This window comes from Macrobrachium nipponense, chromosome 1 (genome assembly GCF_015104395.2).
Source record: "Macrobrachium nipponense isolate FS-2020 chromosome 1, ASM1510439v2, whole genome shotgun sequence".
NCBI lineage: Eukaryota > Metazoa > Arthropoda > Malacostraca > Decapoda > Palaemonidae > Macrobrachium > Macrobrachium nipponense.
In genome coordinates this window covers 87,463,763-87,476,103 of record NC_087200.1, presented here as the reverse complement: position 1 = coordinate 87,476,103, position 12,341 = coordinate 87,463,763, and positions in this window count along the sequence as shown.

The window sequence follows — 12,341 nt, the reverse complement described above, 5'->3', positions numbered from 1 at the left end:
TTCAAGATTAAGAGTTCATTTTTGGCTCCTTTTTTTATCATTGCCTGAAGTTTAGTATGCAACCATCAGAAATGAAAAAAAATATCATTATCATATATATAAATAATGCGATATATGGTAGCGGAAAAAAAATTCATACATAATTGTATTCAAATCGAGCTGTGCGAAAAACGGTTAAAGATAACGAGTTACTTTTTTTTGTTGTATTGTACACTAAATTGCAATCATTTTGATATATAACACATTGTAAAACAATCAAATCAACACAGAACAAATATTATCACAAAATGATGCATGAATTCGTAACGCGCGAACGTAAAAAAATGTTTTTTTCATAAATTCACCATAAATCTAAATATTGTTCTAGAGACTTCCAATTTTTTTCAAAATGAAGACAAATGATTGAATATTACGATACTGTAAGAGTATTAGCTTACAATTGCAGTTTTCGACCATTTCGGATGAGTTAAAGTTGACCGAATGTCGAAATTTTTATATATATTTTTTTATATGCAAATATTGCGAAAGTTAGAAAAGCTACAACCTTCAATTTTTTTTTTTATTCTTCATGAATTTGCGCACGTTTTCATATATGAAACTCTATAAAACGCCTAATATGAAAAGGAGCAAATATTAGGAGAATGCGACGTACGCATTTCAGAGATTTCAGCGAATCAGCGCGCGGAGTGAAAGAAAATTTTTTTTTTTTAATTCACCATAAATCTAAATATTGTGCTAGACACTTCGAATTTGTTTCAAAATGAAGATAAATGACTGTATATTACTAGATTGTAAGAGTTTTAGCTTACAATTTCGTTTTTTGACTATTTCGGTAGAGTCAAAGTTGACCGTACGTGGTTTTTTTCTATTTATCGTGATTTATATGCAAATATTTCGTAAAAGAGAAAAGCTACAACCTTCAATCATCTATTGTTGTATTCTACATGAAATTGCACACATTTTCATATATAAAACTTTATGTAACGGCTAATTTTAAATGGTGCAAACATTACGACAATCTCACGAAAAAATTTCTGAATTTTTTCGGAAGAGTTACCGCCCGGACGTAAGGAAAATGTTTTTTTTTTCATAAATTCACCTTAAATCAAAATATTGTGCTAGAGACTTCCAATTCATTGCAAAATGAAGGTAAATGATTGGATATTAATAGAATATAAGAGTTTTAGCTTACAATTGCGTTTTTCGACCATTTTGGTCGAGTCAAAGTTGACCGAAGGTTGAAATTTTGACACTTATCGTTATTTATATGAAAATATTTCAAAACTGATAAAAGCTACAACCATGGGTTATTTTTTGTTGTATTGTGCATGAAATTGCGCACATTTCCATATATAAAACTTTATATAACGGCAAATTTAAAATGGTGCAAACATTAGGACAATCGCACGAAAAAATTTATCGGAAGAGTTACCGCGCGGACGTGAGGAAAAAGTTTTTTCATAAATTCACCATAAATCGAAATATTGTGCTAGAGATCTCCAATTTGTTGAAAAATTAAGACAAATGATTATATATTACTAGAATATGAGAGTTTTAGCTTACAATTGCGTTTTTCGACCATTTCGGTAGAGTCAAAGTTGACCAAAGGTTGAAATTTTGGCACTTATCATTATTTATATGAAAATATTTCAAAACTGATAGAAGCTACAATCATGAGTATTTTTTTGTTGTAGTCTACATGAAATTGCGCATATTTTCATATATAATACTTCATGTAACAGATAATTTAAAATGGTGTAAAAATTATGTCAAAGTGACGAAATAATTTTTGAGATGTGTCACTGATACTTTTTAGTGCGATAAGAAAAAAATGCGTAACGATTGTAAACAAAACAACGCCTTGATCCGTGAACTCCCAGCATCCCCCAAGGCGCGTGATTCAAAAGTTTTTGGCTGGTAGGCCTATAAGTATTTTTCCGCGAATTTAAAAAAAAACTTTTTTGAGTCGACGTATAGTATGTCCAATCGGCATACGGGAGACATTTTGACTCGATGTTTAATACGTCCAATCGGCGTAAGAGGGTTAAGATGTTTGAGACAGTTGGTACCCTATCGAAGAAGATTGAAGAATGGACATCTCTTCAAGACAGTATTGTTGCAGATTGGTTGGGAGTTATGTCTTGCACAGACAAGGTAATTAGCGATGGTGCACAAGAGCTGGACCCTCTTCTCGTTTGGTATACTGAAGATAAGAGACCTGTGGTGTGCTTTCACCACCAAAGATACTCTCATCTTTTTGTAGCACTGAATCATAGTGGTCTTTTTCCTAGCGCTACAGTAGAGTGTAGCTTCAGAGTTAAAGAAAAAGGCTACACAAGACCTTACCCAGTCTGCCAGGCGCCCTAGGTAGTCGGAACGTACCCTAACGATTCCACTTTCCAGGAACGACAGCCCTTTCGAGGTTATAGATCAAGGGGCCAATCGTAGGCAATAACCTCCATTCAAGCTGCCCTTCCAAGAAGACCTCCACTAGATCCTCCTTTAGCAAGTGAGGAGACGGTCACCATGTACCAAGTAACTGGTCCAAGCGTCTCCATTTTTGGTGGATATGGGAAGCAAAGAAACAGAGCCATGGATCTTAGAAGTCCTCAGAGAAGGATCCTCAATACCTTTCCTGCAAGAACCTCCCCAATCAGTTGACAGCCTACTGCATAGGATCAGAGAGGTTTTTTGGCCTCTTAGCAGAGGTAGACTTGATGATCCAGGAGGAGGCCATAGCAGTAGTGAAAGATACTTCTTCGGACAGATTGTACAACCTTCTTTTCGACGTCCCCAAGTCATTGGAGGTTTAGAGATCTGTCCTGTTTGGCCCTGCAAGGAATCCATGTCTTCCTACTTTAGTGGCCATACCGTCCCTGTAGAATGTGCATCAGATTCCATGCTATCGTCTGATCCCTTGAACCTCCTCTCCTCACGCCCTTTATCACGATCAAGGAGAAACAATACTGTGTTCAGAAGTCCGCTCAACCCAATTTTGACCTGCATCATTGTTCATAAGCCTGCTCGGTTGTGGGTCGATCCTACTGGTACCTCTACCACAATGCCTTCTCAACCTCACTCAAGAGATCTACTGAGGTAGTCTGATTTTCACCAGATTCACTCTAGACTGTACGGAGGATTATCAATTGAGAGGTCTTTCCTTACGTATTCCAAGGACCATCACAAGTTGTGCAAGTGAATCTACTCTCGTCATCTTCCAGACCTGATGATCGAATTTCCGAAGCTAGTTTCTTGGACCCTACGTCTCCTCAGTGAGACATCCTTGTCCCTTTTCCAACATAGACCTTTTTTGTTGGCATTCATATCTTTTCCTTTTAAAGTTCTTGACAAGCCCAAGCAAAGAAAAAGAAGATAATTTACTCATCTTTCTTGGGATTTTAGTCAAGGACAGGGACTGGCCAAGACCTGGATCCTTTTCCTTCTCCCTTAAGAGTTTTGTGGGCATCTGTTTCTTCCAGGGGCACCAGACTTCACCCGAGCTCATAGCTAGTCTGGCACCCTGCTTTTCTGGTGCCAACAACAGCCCGGCACCAGCTTTTTCTATGACACTAGCACTTGCACTGAGCAACCAATAGTGCTTACTTGCTCTGAGGAGAACAGATTTTCTGTTCTGTTTGAATGTTCAGGTTTGAAGGCTGTCCAGGAACTTTGTTGTTTTAGCAAGAGCTATTCTCTTCTGATTAGAACTCCTGACGACTATATTCTAGAGCAAGTTCGTTCTATGGGAGCCTAAAGTTTTCTCTGGAGCTGTGAATGGTGAATGAATAGAGAGCTCTTTGCCTGGCTGGATGGTCTGGTATTTCTTAAAAAACCAGAATCCCAGACCAGTTATAACTCAGAATGTTACAGCAAGTACGTGTCTCATCCTCCGATTAGAATATCTTGCCCTTTAAGCTAATGGACTTTATCCTGTGAGACGCTCAGATTTAGAAGAAGCATTTGCCTCATGTTAGCAAAAGCTAAAGACATTAGAACAGCCTCTACCTCATTAGCTGTCAACCGCTATATATCTCATTTAAGTCCATTGGACATTTGGCCTACTGTTGAGTGATCATTCTTCATTTCTCATGATTTTGAGAGGTATTCTAAAGGTTTAAAATTTGGACATTACCTTGTAAATTTTAGTTACTTTCATGGTATCGCAGAAGAAAGCATAGGACTCTATCCTATTGTCTGAACCTTCACCTTGTAGTGAAGGGTTGAAGTTTAGGGAGCCAGGTGATGACATAATATGGTTGTTGTTATTACGGTACTGCACCCAGGGCAAGGGCACCTTCAAAGTTTGTCTAGCCATTGGATAGTTCCGTGGCTGCATAATTTTCACTGATGCTTTCATACTAATGGAAGTACTCCTTCACTACAAAGCTCCCCCTTAAGTAGAGGCAACCCTTGGCTTTATTGCTGTGCTACTACAGGTTAAGTCGAGCACCAATGAGAGGCAATTTCCACTGCATCCCCTCTGATGGACATAAGCATAAACAGAATGAGATTGTCTGCTGAGTCGTTCCTAACCCTCTCACTAAGGGGCGAGACTGGTGTCACCTACACAGTGTTGGTGTCGCTACCGTGAAATTTGAATCTAAACTGCTGCAAATAAATGAGACTATTAGCTATGTAATTGATTGGTAACTACATAAGGGATTTTGACAAAGGAAAAATCTATTTCTGGGGGAAGACCTGTGTCGCCCGGTGAAATGTTCCTATAGCACTCATTTCTAGGTATAAATAAATGCTAAATATACCAGAGAAAAAAGCCATATGGAATGCTGGAGTTACTACCCCCAGCTCGCTAACCCTCATAAGGTGTCGGTATAGCACAGGGGCGAGTGGAAGCCACTACCACAGATACTTTGCCAATTAGAAGTCTCCTCTCAAAATCCCTCTGTACAGAGGTGCCGTTACAATGTCTTCTTTCCGCTCGCTACTACTACTACCTCTGCCAGAAACCCTCATTCCTGGAATACGCACCCAAGCTTGGGCCAGCTAAAGGGTGGGGAAAAAGGAAAAGAGAGGGATGGGTTCACCGGGCGACACAGGTCTTCCCCCAGAAATAGATTTTTCCTTTGTCAAATTCCCGTTTCTGGGTTTGACCTGTGTTGGCCGGTGAAATAGTAGCAGAGAATTGGCCATACAAGCTTGGTAAACCAAAAATTTTTTTATGAAAGGAAAATAAAAATTTTCTTGAAAATATTGTTTTAATAACCAAGGTAAGAATAGCAAATTACAAATGGTAAAAAGCACCAAATATGACCAAATCCATACTATCCTGGGAAAAAAAACAACAGGCAATGAACATAAAAACAAATATAATAATGAACTATGTACATGTACAGGAGTGGGTTGATGAGCAATCCAGTCTGGAACATAAGGCAGAAAGGCAGGGATTACAAGCGAGGCAGGTAGGTGAGAGTGAGTACCAAAAGAAAAATAATAGCAAAATAATAGAATACAGATATAGAGTTACATAACTAGGCCGTATCAGGGGAGACAATGCTCCCTGCAGCCACTGCCGAATATTTAAGGGCCTCTAGATTTTTCAGATAGTGGCGTTTAAATACTGTTGGGGATTTCCAACCCGTATATGTTTTAAGATCCTCGAAGTTCATATTATGAAAATAATTAACTGAGGTAGCCACTGCCCGGATATCATTGACATGAGGGATTGAATCCGGATTGGCTTGTTTAATAAAATAAAGAATTTGTTGTCTGATTGCCTTCAAGGAAATGGTTCCCCCTTTTTCTTTAATAAAAAGAGGACCTAAAGACCTTTTAGAAGTTCTGCCCAGATAAGATTTTGATGTAACAGTAGGACATAATGATGGGTCCTATGGGAGAGGGACAATCTTCCATGGAGACCACCTGTTTTGTGGGTCTTCATTCTTTACTAAGAATTTCCGATCTGGAGAGAGCAGAACTTCTTCTGACGGGAGGAAATCAATATGATTTGGTTCTCTAGAGAGAGCCGACAGTTCAGATATTCTGGCGCCTGAGGCCAAACTCATTAAAAATAATGTTTTCCTGGGAAGTGTTATATATGAGCATGATTCGTTATCAGTATCTGAAGCCAACCTGAGTACGTCATTTAAAAACCAGGAGACCGTGTGAGGACGGTCCACCGGTCTCAGACGAGCACATGCTTGAGGGATAGACGAGAAGTACGAATCTGTTAAATCAATATTACAGCCAAACTGAAATATCTTCCTCAAGGCAGATTTAGTCGTAGTAATGGTACTAGCAGCTAGGCCTTTTTCGAACGGAGTTCTAAAAAATGAAATTGCCAGATTTGTAGTCATCTTCTGGACATCTGATTCTTTTAGAAAGATGGCTAGCTTCCTTACTGCTGAATCATACTGCCTGTGTTGATTCTCTTTTGTCTGACTCCACGAACAGGATGTTTATTGGGTCAATACTAGCGTCCTTCTGTGCCGCAAACTTCATGAAGTCCATAAAGTTAGGGCATTCAGAATTCTTGAGGAAGCTGACACAGTCCGAGTTTGTACTATTTGAGTCAGTTTTGGGTTGGGAATCCGTCTGGGACGGAGTTTCAACTCTAGTAGAAGAGGAAACCAATTGCTCTTTGGCCAGTTGGGTGCTACCAATGCTACCTGTCCTCTGAAAGATCTGAGTTTGTGTAGAACTTTCAGCAAGAGGTTTATTGGCGGAAATAGGTAAATCTTCTGCCAATTGTTCCAGTCTATGGACATCGCATGTCTGGCGTGAGCCAGAGGATCCAGATTGGGAGCCACATAACACGTAAGTTTGTGATTGGACTCCGTGGCGAACAGGTCTACCTGAAGGCCCGGGATTTGTTGGCAAATCCAATGGAATGATTTTGTGTCCAAGGACCACTCCGACTCCAGCGGAGTTGTTCTGGATAGTGAGTCTGTAATGACATTCCGTACTCCTGCCAGGTGAGTAGCTGACAGGTGCCAATGATGTTTCATTGCCAACGAAAATATTGCAATCATCACATGATTTATTTGGCTCGACTTGGAGCCCCCTCTGTTTATGCAATGAACTATCACTGGGCTGTCCGAGACTAGTCTGATATGAATGTTCCTGGCCGGAGTTAGTCGTTTCAAGGTCAGAAAAATGGCCAGTGCCTCTAGTACGTTGATGTGGAACTGGCGGAATATTTTCGACCACGTTCCTTGAACCTTCTTGTACTGGGAGTAGCCCTCCCATCCGCTCAGAGAGGCGTCTGTGTGGACTATCAGAGACGGCGGGGGAAATTGTAGTGGCACTGATTTGGAAAGACTCCGGACTTCCGTCCATGGGCGGAGCCTTTTCTTTAATATTGGCGGAATCAAGGAGATTTTGTCTTTGAACTTGTTGTTGGCTCTTTTCCGCCAAACCTGACTGATATCCTTCAGTCTGGCTTTCAACAGAACATCTGTTATTGAAGCAAACTGAAGTGAACCTTAAATTCTCTCTTGGGCACGATGAGAAGCCCATTTGTTCTTGAGGAATTGTTTTGTAGCTTTCGCTATCTCTCTGCACTTCTTTGGCGGAAGAGATAGTTTGTGTGTGGTTAGGTCCCATTGAATTCCCAACCGTTGAAAGCGAGATGCCGGAATGAGATGGGACTTTTCCTTGTTTATCTGGAAACCCAGGTATTCAAGGAATTTTATTACTTTGGCTGTTGCCTTGCGACATTCCTCGTCGTTGGTTGCCCAAATGAGCCAGTCGTCTAGGTAAACTACTAACATTACCCCCTGAGCTCATAGTTCTTGAACTACTGTCTCTCCTAGTTTGGTGAATATTCTGGGCGCTATGTTGAGCCCGAATGGCATGACTGAACGAGTAAGCTTGTTTTCCTAGTTTGAAGCCTAGGTATGGAGAGAAGTTTCTTGCTATCGGTACATGATAGTAAGCATCTGTAAGATCGATAGAGGTGGTGACAACCCCACGGGGAAGTAAGGTCCGCACCTGCGAGATGGTTCGCATGCGGAACTTGTCGCATTGAATGTATGAGTTGAGACGGGACAAGTCCAGAATCACTCTTCGTTTGTCCGAGTCCTTCGGTTAACTGAACAAACATCCTTGAAATTTCAGTTGACTGACTTTCTTTATTGCCTTCTTTTTAAGAAGGTCTTTGGCATAGTCTAGAAGGTCTGTCATTGGAATATGATGAAAACTGACTGGTGGAGGAGGCCCTTTCTTCCATTTCCACCCCAGACCTTTCAATACAATACTGTGGGCCCATGTACTGAAGGTCTAATGGTCCCAGGAGAGGTACAGTCTCCCGCCCACCTGCAGAGACTCATTGACTGGTTGAGGTCTTACTTCCTCTGCCTCCTCTGAAGCCTCTGCCTCTAGAGCCAGCTCTCTGCTGGAAAGCACCTCTGGCTCTGCTACCCCTTGCGTGTCTATTAAAGCCTCGAAACGCCCCTTGTGTTTCAAAGGAGGCGTTGAAAGCTGGGGAAGTTACAAGGACAGCCAAACTCGAAGGCTGTTAAGTCGGTTGACTGTGCAGCAGAACGAACTGCTGTTGTGGTTGTGCCTTAGATGTTGAAGGCTTTCTGATCTGGGAGACAGGAACTGCATGTACTACTGCCTGAGACTGAGAGGTCTGGAAAGGCTGATACTTCCTAGGCCTCTTCCTACCTTTGGATTGTGGTCCGGGGGTCTCGAACTTCCTTTTGAAGGGAAGTCCCCAGCGGACACGAAGGTTCTGGTTAGCTCTAGCCGCCTCGCTGAGGACGCTGTTAATCATATCCTCAGGAAAGAGGTTGGCACCCCAGATAGACGCCTTTATGAGCTTGTTCGGCTCATGCCTGATGGAGGCATTAGCAAAGACATGCTTCCTGCAGGCTCGTCTAGCCACTATAAAATCATACAGGTCCGATTGAAAAGCCTGTAGTAGCGACTTCGTCAGGACCCGGAATAGAGGCTCATCTGCAAAGACAGTAGCCGTCAACTCTGCAGTGGTGACTGAGTTAATTGACCTGCTCAGCCTGCATCTTGCTTCGAATTCCGCCTTAATCATGGAGTCCGGAATTCTAGGCAAATGTTCACTGAATTGTGTGGCACACTCCGGGTCGAGTTAGCCCACTGTGAACGTTGCCGGAGCGCCAGCCCAACACTAGATCTCCAGGAAAGAGCAAAGAGGTAGCCTCCATCTCTTTTAGCTGAGGCATAGGTTTGTCCTCCATTCCGGCTTGCAGTGTCAATTCTGCAACCTTTGATGTGCAAGGAGTCGGGACGTCATCCGGCGCTACAAACATGGTATAGCAACCTTTGTGGGGCGTCAACTTGGTGTTGACACACTCCCATTCCGTGAGGGTGCGGACCCATGCCGACCGAGCCTGATCCCTAGGGTAGATAACTGTCTCTTTTGGGACCTTGTCTACCCTGACCAACGCTTCCTTGGCTAGTCTAGCGTAGCCCGGGAAGGGGAATTGTAGGCCCGGCAGGAAGAACTCATAGTCTTCCACGGGTCGAACTCATAGTGTTCCACGGGTCGGGTTCTGCAACCTTCAGTTGTAAGCTTACCCTCTGAAAACTGGGCATGTAGAGCCAACCGCCATGGGTTGCTATTCTCGAATGGCGGAAGCTTGGATGCGTCCGGCACCGCGAAGGACTGCGGTGTGTTTCCGAAGTGGAGGAATCCGGTCACCAATTCCTCCTGGGCTTGTAATCTCTGGGTCAGAGACATGATGGAATGTCCCGATGTCTATAGACCTGAGGCGAGTTGAGTGGACGTCGATTGAAGTCTCGAGTCCACTACTTCACTCATCTCCTGCATGAGAAGAGTGGCGAAAGCCTCATGGTCGAAGCCTGACTCTGCCGGTCTGGCTTTGGAAGACTTAGCTCTCGACCCCTTGGGTGGGGGAGTAGCTTTGGCCAAGGAAGTCAAAGGCTTGGGGGCTAATGACGACCTGGCGGAGTCTGCCAGGGAAGGCTTGGCTGGAATACCCGCCTTAGGCAGAGACCTCGTCTTCAAGGTTTTCACCTTGGGGATTACCGAGCCCAACCTATTCCAAGGGGAAGTGGACTTCACTGGGAAGCCCTGAAAGGAAGAAGAAGAATAAGGAGTAGGACTAAAAGAGAGAACATTAGCCCCACGACTACCTGCCTCACTTACCTCCCTACCTTCGTTCTGTTCCTTGGTGGCCATAGGCTCTCGGTGCAGGCTGATGGCCGCCACCTTCTCTGTCACGACCTCTGTCACGACATCACACAAGCCCTCTTGGTCCTCCGGGGGGGGCTTGGGTCTCCTGGCGGATTCGCTCTATGATGGGAGCCGCTACTCCCGCCGGTACTGCTGCCGAAACCCTGGGCGTTGGGGTAGAGGAGGGCGCACATCTCCTCCGACAGCACGTAGGGTTGGCTGGCTTCCACGTTTCCTCCAAACCCCCCTACCCAGGCCTTAAGGGCCAACATTGAGGAGGTCTTGAGCGCCAGATCAACCTGTAAGAAATAACCAAATTAGGTTCCCCAGTGTCGGGGATTTTTCCAACCGATATGTGTAACATAAAATTCAGAGTAACAATGAGGCGAGTATGCTACCTACCGACTCATCTGTTACTATCCTAACCAGGTCGTAACACACCGTGCAGGCTTCCGGGTGCCAGACCGCGGGTCCCTCCAAGTGGATGGCGCAGCTGGCATGAGACCGGCAGACCTCATGCCCATACGGCTTGTACAGGACGGCTGGACATCCCACCTCCTGGCATCGAACCATCTGTAAGTTGGAAAGATATATGAGTATCGTCAGATAATGCTGCCGGAGTTAACTCCGGCGGTATGAGTACACTTAAACTAGTTACTTAACTAGCTAAAGGTAACATCAACTATAATCTTCAACTTACTTGTTATTAATAAAGCTCTGGATGTCTCCGCCTGCTCCGGAATCCATACTTGGGTATCGCCAAAACTATACAGTAATTGGCGGAGAGGGCCTGATACGAGCAGAACAGGGAAACAAGGCAAAACCTAGCCTGAGTCTGATCGCACCGGAGTAGAGTAGCAAAACCTAACCAACTGGAGGCGCATTCTCTGAGCCCAGTTCCGCCCCCACCGGAGTGGGCAGCAGCGATTACAAAGAAGACGGAAACAGAGCGGCGGGAACAACGGTACGTAGAACTCCGGTGTATACATTCTGGCGCATGTGATGGTAGACCACACTTCGCCGGAATAAACACAGGCCCGGAGGCATACCAACAGAAGCTACATAATAAATTTCTTAATACTAAGCTCTGAATGTCTCCGCCTACTCCGGAATCCGTAATCTTGTCATCGCAATAGCTAAAAAGGGGGGGGGGGGTTGGCCTGATACAAGCAGAACAGGGAAAATAGGTAAAACCTAAGCCTGAGTCTGATCGCACTGGAGAAGAGTAGCAGTTCCAAGTCAATTAGAAACGCAGCTCTAAGCCCAGTTCCGCCCCCACTGGAGTGGGGAAGCAGCGATAACATTAGAGAAGTACGGAAAACAGAGCGGCAGAACAGTGTTACGTAAAATCTGGCATGTAGCCTCCTGGCAGGTGTGAAAACACACAGGCCTGGAGACATACCAACAAAGATTACATCTACTAATCCCCCAATCTCCTCCAACTAATCCCCAGGACTGAGCTCTACGCTCTAGCTGTCGTTCATCAGTAGGATTACTTGGGCAGCTAGCTAACAAGGCAGCGCCGGAACGAGTCCGGGATGGGGGGTGGGGGGGGTGGTGAGTGTCTGGAGGAGAGTGGATGAGTCGTGATCGCCAGGCCACAGCTCCCGATCAGTGAAAACCACTTCTCGAGAAGCCGTAAACTAGCCTACCACTAAAGGGGGCAGAAGATGGTAGGCCAACTGACATCCTAAAGGGGGCAACGGCCCAGGCTACATTCAACAAAGACAATTCATAAAATAATTGATGAGGAATTACTGGAAGTACTGCGAAAAGGGTGGGGGGTGGGGGGGCAAGAGAGACTCTCTAGTCCTGGACCACCCTCCAAGCAAACATATCTGCCTGGTCGGGTGGTGGAGCCACCAAGGGTGGAGGGATATACAAGACCGCCTGGCCTACCCTCCTAAACCCAGCCTAGGTCTGGTCGGATAGGCCAGGGTAGGACATCGCGAAGAACTTCCAACCTCATCAAATAGCAGTACAAGTATTTGAGTAGTTTTATCACAAAAGTGCATATAATCATGTGCATTATTGACTATAAACAAAAACTAAACTAGAAATATACATGTATGAGTACTGCGAAAGAAAGAGGAATCTTCACCTCCAAAAATAAACTGGCAAACCGTTAGGCTAGCCTAGGATGCCAAAAACACAATACGTACTCGCGCATAACGTATGAGGCATATAACTGTACGCACAAAAGGGA